General features: G+C 39.6%; 1 pseudogene; it reads left to right on the top strand.

Annotated features, from left to right (window-relative positions):
- The first annotated feature begins 349 nt into the window (after positions 1-349).
- LOC121988135 lies at positions 350-421 on the top strand (annotated as a pseudogene).
- Positions 422-10,296: the final 9,875 nt, after the last annotated feature.

The raw sequence follows: 10,296 nt of genomic DNA, 5'->3' as shown, positions 1-10,296 counted from the left end.
GTCTTGAGTGTGGTCCATACTTCCACAGATGTCGCAAGCACAAACTATTGCATTAGCTGTGTTGCTGCCCATGGCTTCAAATTTCTTAGTCAGGGCATCTAGCTTCGCAGACATGAGCGTGAATGCATCCACCTCGAATTTCCCTGACGCCTTCATCTGATTTCCTGAGAAAGCACCGCTAGATCTTTCAAATGCCCACTGATGGTGGTTTAGTGACACATTCTCTATTATCTCTTCGGCTTTATCAAGGCTTTTGTTCATCAGTGCTCCTCCTGCCGCAGAATCCAATGATACCTTTGTGTGATAATTTATTCCATTTTAGAAGGTGTGTAGAACCAACCACTTCTCAAGACCATGATGGGGGCACTGTCTCAACATGCTCTTGAATCGGTCTCAAGCTTCAAATAGGGATTCTGAGTCTATTTGCTTGACGATGGCAATCAGGTTTCTCATGTGGGCAGTCTTGCTTGGAGGGTAGAACTTATCTAAGAATTTCTGCTCACATTGCTCCCAAGACGATATGCTATCTACTGGTAGAGAATTTAGCCACTGCTTGGCCCTATCTTTCAGAGAAAATTAGAAAAGAAGCAGTCTCACCAATTCTGGAGGAACCTCATTCACCTTCATCGTGCCACAGATTTCATAAAATAGCTCTAGATGATGATTCGGGTCTTCGTGTGGTCCTCCTCCGAATTGATTTTGCTGGACCATGTGGATTACTACGGGCTTGATCTCAAAGTTATTAGCATCGATGGGTGGTCGGGTGATACTGGATCGGACCCCTCATGCATATGGTGCCACATAATCTTTCAGCAATTTATCAGCCATTCCTGAGGATTCTTTTGCTACTTGGAATGCTTTCTGTGAATTCCTTCTCCTCAGAAAGGTCCTGTCAATCTCTGGATCAAATGGCAACAACTGTCCTAAAAGGTTAGCTCTACGCATGCAAAAGAAAAGAGAACAAGATGGAAAATATGACAGCAAGAAATAATAAAAAAATGAATGCAGTACAGAAGAAGAGTGACAATATTTTATTATTAGTAGATTTTATATATATATGCAGAGAATAAAGAAAACAAAGCCTAGTCTAATCCAATATGACTTAGCTAGTGTTATGGACGCAGTCCCCGGCAACGGCGCCAAAAACTTGTTATGCTTCCGCAAGTGCACGGATTCGTCGTCAGTAATAAAAATATCGATCCCACAGGGACTAGATATAAGCACTGACAATCGTTCACTTATGGTTAGCTAGATTACCAATGGTCTTGAATAAGCTAAGGAAAAAGAAAGGTCTAGAGAGAGAGTCGAGAGTCGCAAGGTCAAAATATTCACTTGGTGATGAGGAGTTCTAGAGGGTCGGTTTCGTCGTGGTAGTATTGATGTGTCTCATTTTATCTTACTCTCGCTGTCCTTATTCATGCTATTGCCGGAAGCTGAGCGGGTATTCTTAAGCGCCAGAATAGGGTAATGCCCTAAGAAGTCCTGTCACGGTTTACCCCTGTCACTAGGGCACCTCGGCAAATCTTGAGAACATGACTCTACCTGGTAAATTAAGAATAGTGGGTAAAGCTAAGCCTATTCTCTCTCTCCCTTGGTGAGAATTTGTCTTTCCTCTCAAGTAACTATCCTAGATGTCCGTGAACGGGTTACCCCTGTCACTAGAGCCCCTCGGGTATATGATCTACAGGTGATCCTCTACGAAGCTAACAAGTTCTTCACAATCAAAAGTAAGCAATTAGCAATTGAAACAAAGCATGAAAGTTCATCCAACAAGTATAAACACAATATGAGTTTTACATCAATCAGTACCATGACTACTCCCTAATCCCATAACAAGGGATCTACTCCATGAATGCTAGAGAATTATCCAAAAATATAGTATGGGCAAACATATAATTCTCAACAAATAAGAGGGAATATGCTTATCGGATGTCAAAGAGTGGCCTTCAGGTCCAACTCTCTGCTTCTGGAGTCGATGTGGTAATGGAAGTTCGCTGAACGACGGTCCAAAATGGTGTAGAATTGCTCCAAGATCCTTTTCTCCCTGACAGCTTGCCTCCTCTCTTGGCAAAAAGGGTTAATACCCTTTTATAGCCTAGGGTTTGGCCGCAGCGGCACGACCGTGTAAGGGTGGCACGGTCGTGCCCTTCTTCGGTTCTGGTGTTGTTGCACGACCGTGTAGGGTCGCACGGACGTGTAGCCCCAGGGCTCTGTCTCCTAGGGCACGACCGTGCAAGGGTGAACGACCGTGCAAGTCTTCTTCTCTGCCTGGGGTGGCACGGCCGTGCAGGGTTGCATGGCCGTGTACTGACTAGCTACTGTTTTGATCGCACGACCGTGCAGGGTTGCACGTCTGTGTACTCTTCCTCTCTTGTTTGGCCACACGACCGTGCAAGGTTGCACGACTTTGTTGTCTGGTTGGTTCTGGTGCATCAATACTCTCCGTTCAAGCTCCGAAAATCTTCCCTGTCAACATAAAATCAAACAAACAGCTGATATCCGAAAAAAACAATAGATATGATGAATACAAGATAAAAGATGCGATCATGTGAAGAATATATGTGCATAAGTCAAGTGAATGTGCGTTAAAACATGCATAAAAGATCATAATATATGTGCACATCAGTTATCAGCTGATGCAATCTTGGCGACAACAACTTCTCCTCGCTTTACGATGTCTCATATCAGGTAGTACTTGCGCTTAATGTGTTTACTAGCCTTATGGGCTCGTAGTTCCTTCGAGTTTGCTACTGCACCATTATTAGCACAACAAATTGTGATGATTTTGGGAAAATCAGGAATCACATCTAAGTCCATTAAAAAGTTCCTAAGCCATATAGCTTGCCTCAGAGGCTGCCACATACTCAGCTTCCATGGTTGAGTCTGAAACGCATTTATGCTTAACAATCCTCCATGCTATGGCTCCACCTCTTAAAGTAAACACATTACCTGATGTAGACTTACTATTGTCCCTATCTAATTGGAAGTCAGAATTCGTGTAGCCCACAGGGAACAAATCATCTGCTTGGTAAACCAGCATATAATCTCTAGTCCTTCTTAGGTACTTTAATATATTCTTTACGGTAGTCCAATGTCCCTGTCCTAGATTACTTTGATATCCGCTAACCATGCCCATGGCAAAATAGATATCCGGTCTCGTGCATAACATTGCATATATTAAGCTTCCTATGGCCGAAGCATAAGGAGCTGCCTTCATTTCCTCTATCTCTTTTGATGTCTTAGGAGACATCTCTTTAGATAAAGATACTCCATGCCTAAAAGGTTGAAAACCTTTCTTGAAGTTTTGCATGCTAAAACGAGCTAGGATTGTATCGATATATGAAGCTTGGGATAAGCACAATATTCTTTTCTTGCAATCCCTTATTACTTTGATCCCGAAAATATGTGCACATTCTCCCAAGTCCTTCATATCGAATTGCTTGGACAACCATACCCTTACTTCTGACAACACTTTGATATTGTTGCCAACTAACAAAATGTCATCTACGTATAGTACAAGAAATGCCACCACGTTTCCATCACACTTCTTATATACACAAGACTCATCCGGACACTGAATAAATCCATAACACTGGATTACTTCATTAAACCAGATGTTCCAAGATCTTGAAGCTTGCTTCAGTCCATAAATAGACCGATTGAGCTTACATACAAGATGCTCTTTGCCCTTTGCAATAAACCCCTCTGGTTGCTTCATATGGATGTTTTCTTCAAGACTTTCATTAAGGAAAGCTGTCTTGACATCCATTTCTCAAACCTCATAATCCATATGAGCAGCAATAGATAAGAGTATCCGGATATACTTAAGCAGCTACTGGCGAAAAGGTTTCCTCATAATTGATTCCCTCTTTCTGAGTATACCCCTTCGCAATAAGCCTTGCTTTGAAGGTTTCCACCTTCCCGTCTGTCCCTCTTTTCCTTTTGTAGATCCATTTACATCCAATAGCTTTTACACCATTTGGTGGTTCTACTAGCTCCCAGACTTTGTTAGAATACATAGATTCTATTTCTGAATTCATTGCTCTTTGTCAAGATGCTGGATCTTTATCTTGGAGTGCTTCGTCATATGTTCGGGGATCAGGTTTATGTTTACCTGGGATCAAGTCCGAAGACTCTCCCAAAAACATGAATCTTTCAGGTTGCCTCACAACCCTCCTACTACGATGAGGTACTGTCTGTAGTTGTGTATCATTTGTGATACGTGTTGCAGTTTCTTGTGATATTTCATCTTGCACTCTTGGTACTAAAGTAGATGTGTCCTCTCTCATTTCTTCTAGAACAATTTCACTCATGGGCTTGTGGTTTATTACATAGTTCTCTTCTAAAAATTGGTCATTTGTGTTAACAATGACCTTCTAATCTTTAGGACTATAAAACAAACCACCTTTTATTCCTTTAGGATAACCTATAAACAGACGAACTTCTGTACGAGATTATAACTTATTAGCATCTCTCTTCAGCACATGTGCTGGACTACCCCAAATCCAAACATGACTCAGACTAGTCTTACACTTGTTCCATAATTCTGTGGGAGTTGAGGGTACTGATTTAGAAGGTACCAAGTTCAGAATGTACACTGCCATTTCTAAAGCATATCCCCAGAACAAATTTGGTAATTCTAAATAACTCATCATCAATCTAACCATTTCCATAAGAGTCCTATTCCTTCGTTCTGCCACACCATTCTGTTGGGGTGTACCAGGTACAGACAATTGGGATTGAGTCCCAACCTCTGATAAGTAATTGCTAAACTCTCCTGAGAGGTACTCACCACCACGATCAAACTGTAGTGTCTTGATACTTTTACCATGGCGTTTCTCCACATCAGCCTTGTACCCTTTGAACTTATCAAAGCACTCAGACTTGTGGTGCATCAAGTAAATGTACCCATATCTCGAGTAGTCATCTATAAAAGAGATAAAATATTCGAAACCACCTCTCGCCTGGATAGTCATAGGTTCACACAAATCAGAATGAATCAATTCCAACACATCTTTTGCTCTATACCCCTTGGCCTTAAAAGGTCTCTTGGTCATTTTTCCTTCCAAGCAAGATTCGCAGGTTGGAAAGTTTTCCAACACTAATGAACCCAAGAGTCCATCGGCTATTAGCCTTTGAATCCTACTTAAGTTAATATGACCAAGTCTTAGATGTCAAAGATATGTTTGGTTCATTTTTGAAGGTTCCTTTCTCTTATTAGAATTAGAAGATGTGTTATTAATTTCCATTTGTTACTTTGTGGGAGTTATTGGATTTAGTGTATACAAATTGCCAACTAATATACCAGAACAGATAACTATCCTATTTTTCTTGATAACCATTTTGTTATCAAAAGAAACAGTATATCCATCCAAAAATAGTTTAGAAACTGAAATTAAATTCTTTCTGAAACTTGGTACATAAAGATAATTTCTCAAAATCAAAGTTCTATTCCTATCAAATGATAAGTAAACATCTCCCACTGCAACAGCCGCCACTTTCGTCGCATTGCCCATGTAGACGGTTTATCTCTCCTTCATATAGTTGTCGGGTTTCCTGGAACCCCTGCAATGTATTGTAGACATGATCAGTGACTCCTGTATCTACACACCAGGTACTGGTAGATAACACCGCTAAACATATTTCAACTACTAGAGAATAAGATATACCTTTATTGTTCTCTTTCCTACGAGGACAATCCGCCTTCCAATGTCCAGACTGCTTGGAAATGAAGCCCTTGCCCTTCGGCTTCTTCACTCCTGCTTTTAGTCCAGTACCTAGAGATTGATTCACTTTCTTTACCGAGCCAGCTTGTTTCTTCTTCTTCTTCTTGCCTTTCAACTTAGAAGTAGAAACATTTTCAGCAAAGTGGATTTGAGAATTATGATGAAATAGCCCTTTTGCTACTTGAAGTTCTGTCAGTAGTTCCGCCAATAAATAAATCCTTTTATTCATATTGTAGTTCAGGCGGAACTGCTCAAAACTTTTGGGTAGCGATTGGAGAATAATATCGACCTGGGTTTCCCCATCGATTTCAGCTCCAAGGATTTGTATCTCATTCAAGTAAGTCATCATTTTGAGGATATGATCCCTTACAGGTGTCCCCTCTGACAAGGTGGCTGTCATTAAGTTTCTCATAGACAGTTGCCTAGCAACCCGATTCCAGTGTCCAAAGAGATCCTTGAGATTACTCATCATGTCATAGGCAGTTGGCATGTCCTGATGTTGATGTTGCAGCACATTTGACATTGAAGCCAAAATGTAACACCGCGCCATCTCATCTACCTTGACCCATTTCCTATGATGCTCAATCTCCTCTTCACTAGAATCGCTATTAGGTACATTTGGGAAGACCTCTATCAGTACAAACATATAGCCTTCAGCAGTTAGGATAATATCCAGGTTTCTTTTCTAATCTATGTAATTGGGACCGGTAAGTTTGTTCTCTTTCAGAATAATAGCCAGTGGGTTGAAAGTCATCTTAAGAATCACAAAATAAGTTTTGGTCAAAACTTTAGAATTTAGAATAATATTGAGTCATCAAAAAATATTATTTAAATTTACCAACACCTCAAAACACCGTAAATTTTGTATGCCACGATAGTGTGGACGTATACAAATTCAAATATTTGTAAGAGGAGGTTTTACCCATTAATTTTATTCTTGTCAACCTAACTTTATGACAAATAAAATTAATAGTTGGTATTCCTTTGGTCACACATATAATAGCAATGACTCCGATGAAGAGGATACTAATAAATGTGCCTAAGTGTATACCATTACTTGATACTTAGTCCATTAAATAGGATTGTGCCCCTTCAGATGGAGAAGATCACACGCCCTTAAATAATTTCTTATAATCATCCTAAAGGAAGTTTGATCTAGTGACCCGCAAACAAACTCATTCGATGTGGAGGAAGGCACTCAGAGCCAACGCGCAAGTTTGTTTGTGTAACACCCACGAATTTTTATAAGTACATGAGTATTATTTTCATTAGAGCATGGAAATAAATAGAAAGAATAAGAGAAAAAGAAGACTAAGAAAGAAAATAAAAATAAATGGTAAGAGGTGGAGGCCAAGGATTGAACCTTGAATCTCCCACAAATAATGGAGGAAGACTAATGACATAATCACCACTAGGATAATGAGTAACATATGGATAGGAAGGAATAAAAATGGTAGTTAAAGGAGAGAAGAAAAAATAAAGCAAAGAGCAAGAGAAAACCAAATTTCTTACCTCTTCTTCCTCTTGGTTAAGAGAAGGAACAAGAAGAAGGCAAGTTGCCTTCCTCACCTTCCCTCTTCTCATTTTCGTGAGAATCAAGAGAAGAGACATGGGAGAGTTAAGAGAGGGAATTAATGAAGGCATAAATTCCCCTCATGGTGAATAAATGGAAAATAAGAAAGGAAATCTCTCATTTTCTCCTTCTTGCTCCTCCTTCCTCCTTTTCCTTTCTCCACCGAGACCAAGGACTCCCCCATCTCCTTGATCCGAACACTAAGCTCAGTTCCTCTTTAAGAAAAGTAAATCTAGAGAGGACACCTACAAGACCTATCCTTTCCAAGCAAGAAAAACAAGAAGAGGTACAAGAAGAAGAAGCTATCTCCTTCCTTGGCTCCTAGGATATTTTTCTCCTTAAGAAAAACCACAAGCGAAAGGATATAAGCTCCCATCACCTGTGGTACAATAGCTAAATGATTGTCATGTAAATATATTGCTTAAAAACCTATGTTTGTTTCATGAGGGTTTCGGCCAAAACAAAAAGAAAGGTTTAAAGAACTTTGAAAAACCAACTAGGTATGTTCATGATGTTTGTTATGATATGTATCTTATGGTAAGGGGACTAAACTAATATTTTCATGCTAGAATGTTGGTTAGAACATAAGTTTATGAACTTAGATTTTTGGCCAAGCAAGAAAAAAAGAACTAGGAGAGCTTTAAACTTAAATCAAGCATGCTCTCTTGTCCTTATGATATGTACCTTAGGGTAAAAGGTGTTATTAATGTTTTCTTTCCACTTGTATGTTGATTTGAACTTGATTTCCATCTTCATGAACATTCGGCCATGATAGAGTTGAGGGCCTAGAAGGGCTTAAAACCCAAACCTAAGCATGCTATGATTCTCATAAGACAAAATATGAAGCTAATATGTTATGTCATGATCTTATGTTAAGTTGAACTATATTTTTATGCATATGATGATTCGGCCATGTTGAGGCTTGAGCCCTAGGAAAGTTTAAATCAAGTCTAAGATACTCATGACCTTCTTGATGAAAAGATATGAAATAAATTGATGTTCTTATGTTGCTTGTTGCATAGAAACTTGAATTCTTGCTCTATAACTCTCGTCCACACTTGCTTTTAAGACCTAGGATGCTTAAATTCTAAACTAAGTGGTCCATGTTATTCCTTGTAATGAATACTAAGAAAGTTCTTATGGTCTTCATGCTCTTATGCCACTAGAAACCTAATCCCCATGCTTAACAAGGTTCGCCCACATTAGGTTAAAGGGCTTGAGAAGCTTGAAACTTAGACTAAGAGTACTTATGGTGCTTCTCATGATATGTACTGAGATATTGGTATGAAGTTCAACATTTTCATGTTACTTGTAACCTAGAAACAGGTTGCTAGGGTTTCGGCCATGTTAGGGTTAAAGGCTTAGAGAACTTGGAACCAAAATCAAACATGCTCAAGTTGTTCTTATGAAATATGATGTGACCATTGTTAGGGTTTTTCATGCTTGTATGTTGCTTATAACCCAAAAATGAGGCTTAATGGGTTTCGGCCATGATATGAAAAAGAACCTAGAAAGCTTGGAACCTATACCAAACATGCTTAAGATGTTCCTTATGTTCTAAGAAATGTTAAATGTTTAGGGTTCACATGCTCTTTTGTTGCTTGCTGACCTAAGCCATCTCTACATGTTTCGGCCACCACTTGTTACTAAGGTTAGAGACCTAATTATGTTCTTTCCATGAACTTCACATGCAATGCTTTATGATATGATAAGAGTATGACATGCTGTGATGTTTATTTGTTATGTTAGGTCCAATTCATGATATGCTATGAGCTTAATTTCATGATATGCTATGTGCTTAATTTCATGATATGCTATGTGCTTAAGTTCATGATATGCTGTGTACTCAATTTCATGATATGCTATGTGCTTAACTTCATGATATGCTGTGTGCTCAAATTCATGATATGTGATAAGCATATAATTTACTGTCACGAATAGGCTTATCAAATTAATAAAATGTATTTTCCACTGAACCCCTTAATTAAACAATAATGTCGTAGTAACGAGCCCAGAATCGATCCGAGGAATCAACAGTATGATGTAATCTAGGATTGTCTTTTTATTCCTATTTTTGGGGTTTTCGATATAAAATGGAGTTGGGGGTTTTAAAGCTTTGAATATAAATCTACAAAGGAAAACACAGCAGTAAAGAAATTAAACCCTAAAACCTACCTATGTGCCAACAATCAAACCTTAACGCATTGTCACTCCTACATTGAGATTAAATCATTACACACTCTTAAACTAAGGAATGAAATACAAGATGCAAATAAATCTGATCTACAATACCAATTAAACCCTAGCTTGAATTTAAACTCTAAACACTTAACCAAGCAACAAATTAAAATTAAATTAAGCTTCAACAAGGAAAGAAATGCTAACTACTTGCATAAAAATATAACAAAACATAAAAGTAATCTGTTCTAAGTTACAAAACAATAATAAAAGTGAACTAAACCATAACCAATCCAACTCGCAACCAATCTCACCAAACAACACACTCAAGCCGTCACACAAGAGTGCCAAAGTCGAGACCACCCAACTCTAGACCGTAATGAAGAACCTCAGTTGCGTCTCAGTTCAAGGAGTGTTCAACAACGCCGACGGACCACCCCCGACGAGCTAGAACAACCCGGAACCCCATGAATGGCCGGAAATCTGGATTTCTACTACCCGGAGCTCTCTGGATCTGGGATGATGTTGCGGACTGCGGATGGGCATCGGATGAAGCTCAATAACGTCGGCGGACCACCTCCAAGCGCCACTGATGGGAATCGGAGTCGCCGATTGGAAGACCACCTCCAAATCGGCGTTGGAACAGAGAAGATCCGAGAGAAGACTTCCGCCAGAGAGAACACCCGCCGATGGATCCAGATAATCGGGATGACGATGTCATGAAGCTCTACAATGAGGTTGAAGCTTGAAAGATTGATTGGAGGAAGAATCGGGGCCGAAATCCGCTGGAAGACGCGCGCCAGGACTGAGCTGCGCGAA

Source organism: Zingiber officinale, chromosome 5B (assembly GCF_018446385.1).
Source record: "Zingiber officinale cultivar Zhangliang chromosome 5B, Zo_v1.1, whole genome shotgun sequence".
Taxonomy (NCBI): domain Eukaryota; kingdom Viridiplantae; phylum Streptophyta; class Magnoliopsida; order Zingiberales; family Zingiberaceae; genus Zingiber; species Zingiber officinale.
The sequence above is the reverse complement of the archived record's forward strand: the minus strand, read 5'-3'. Positions and strand labels throughout refer to the sequence as shown.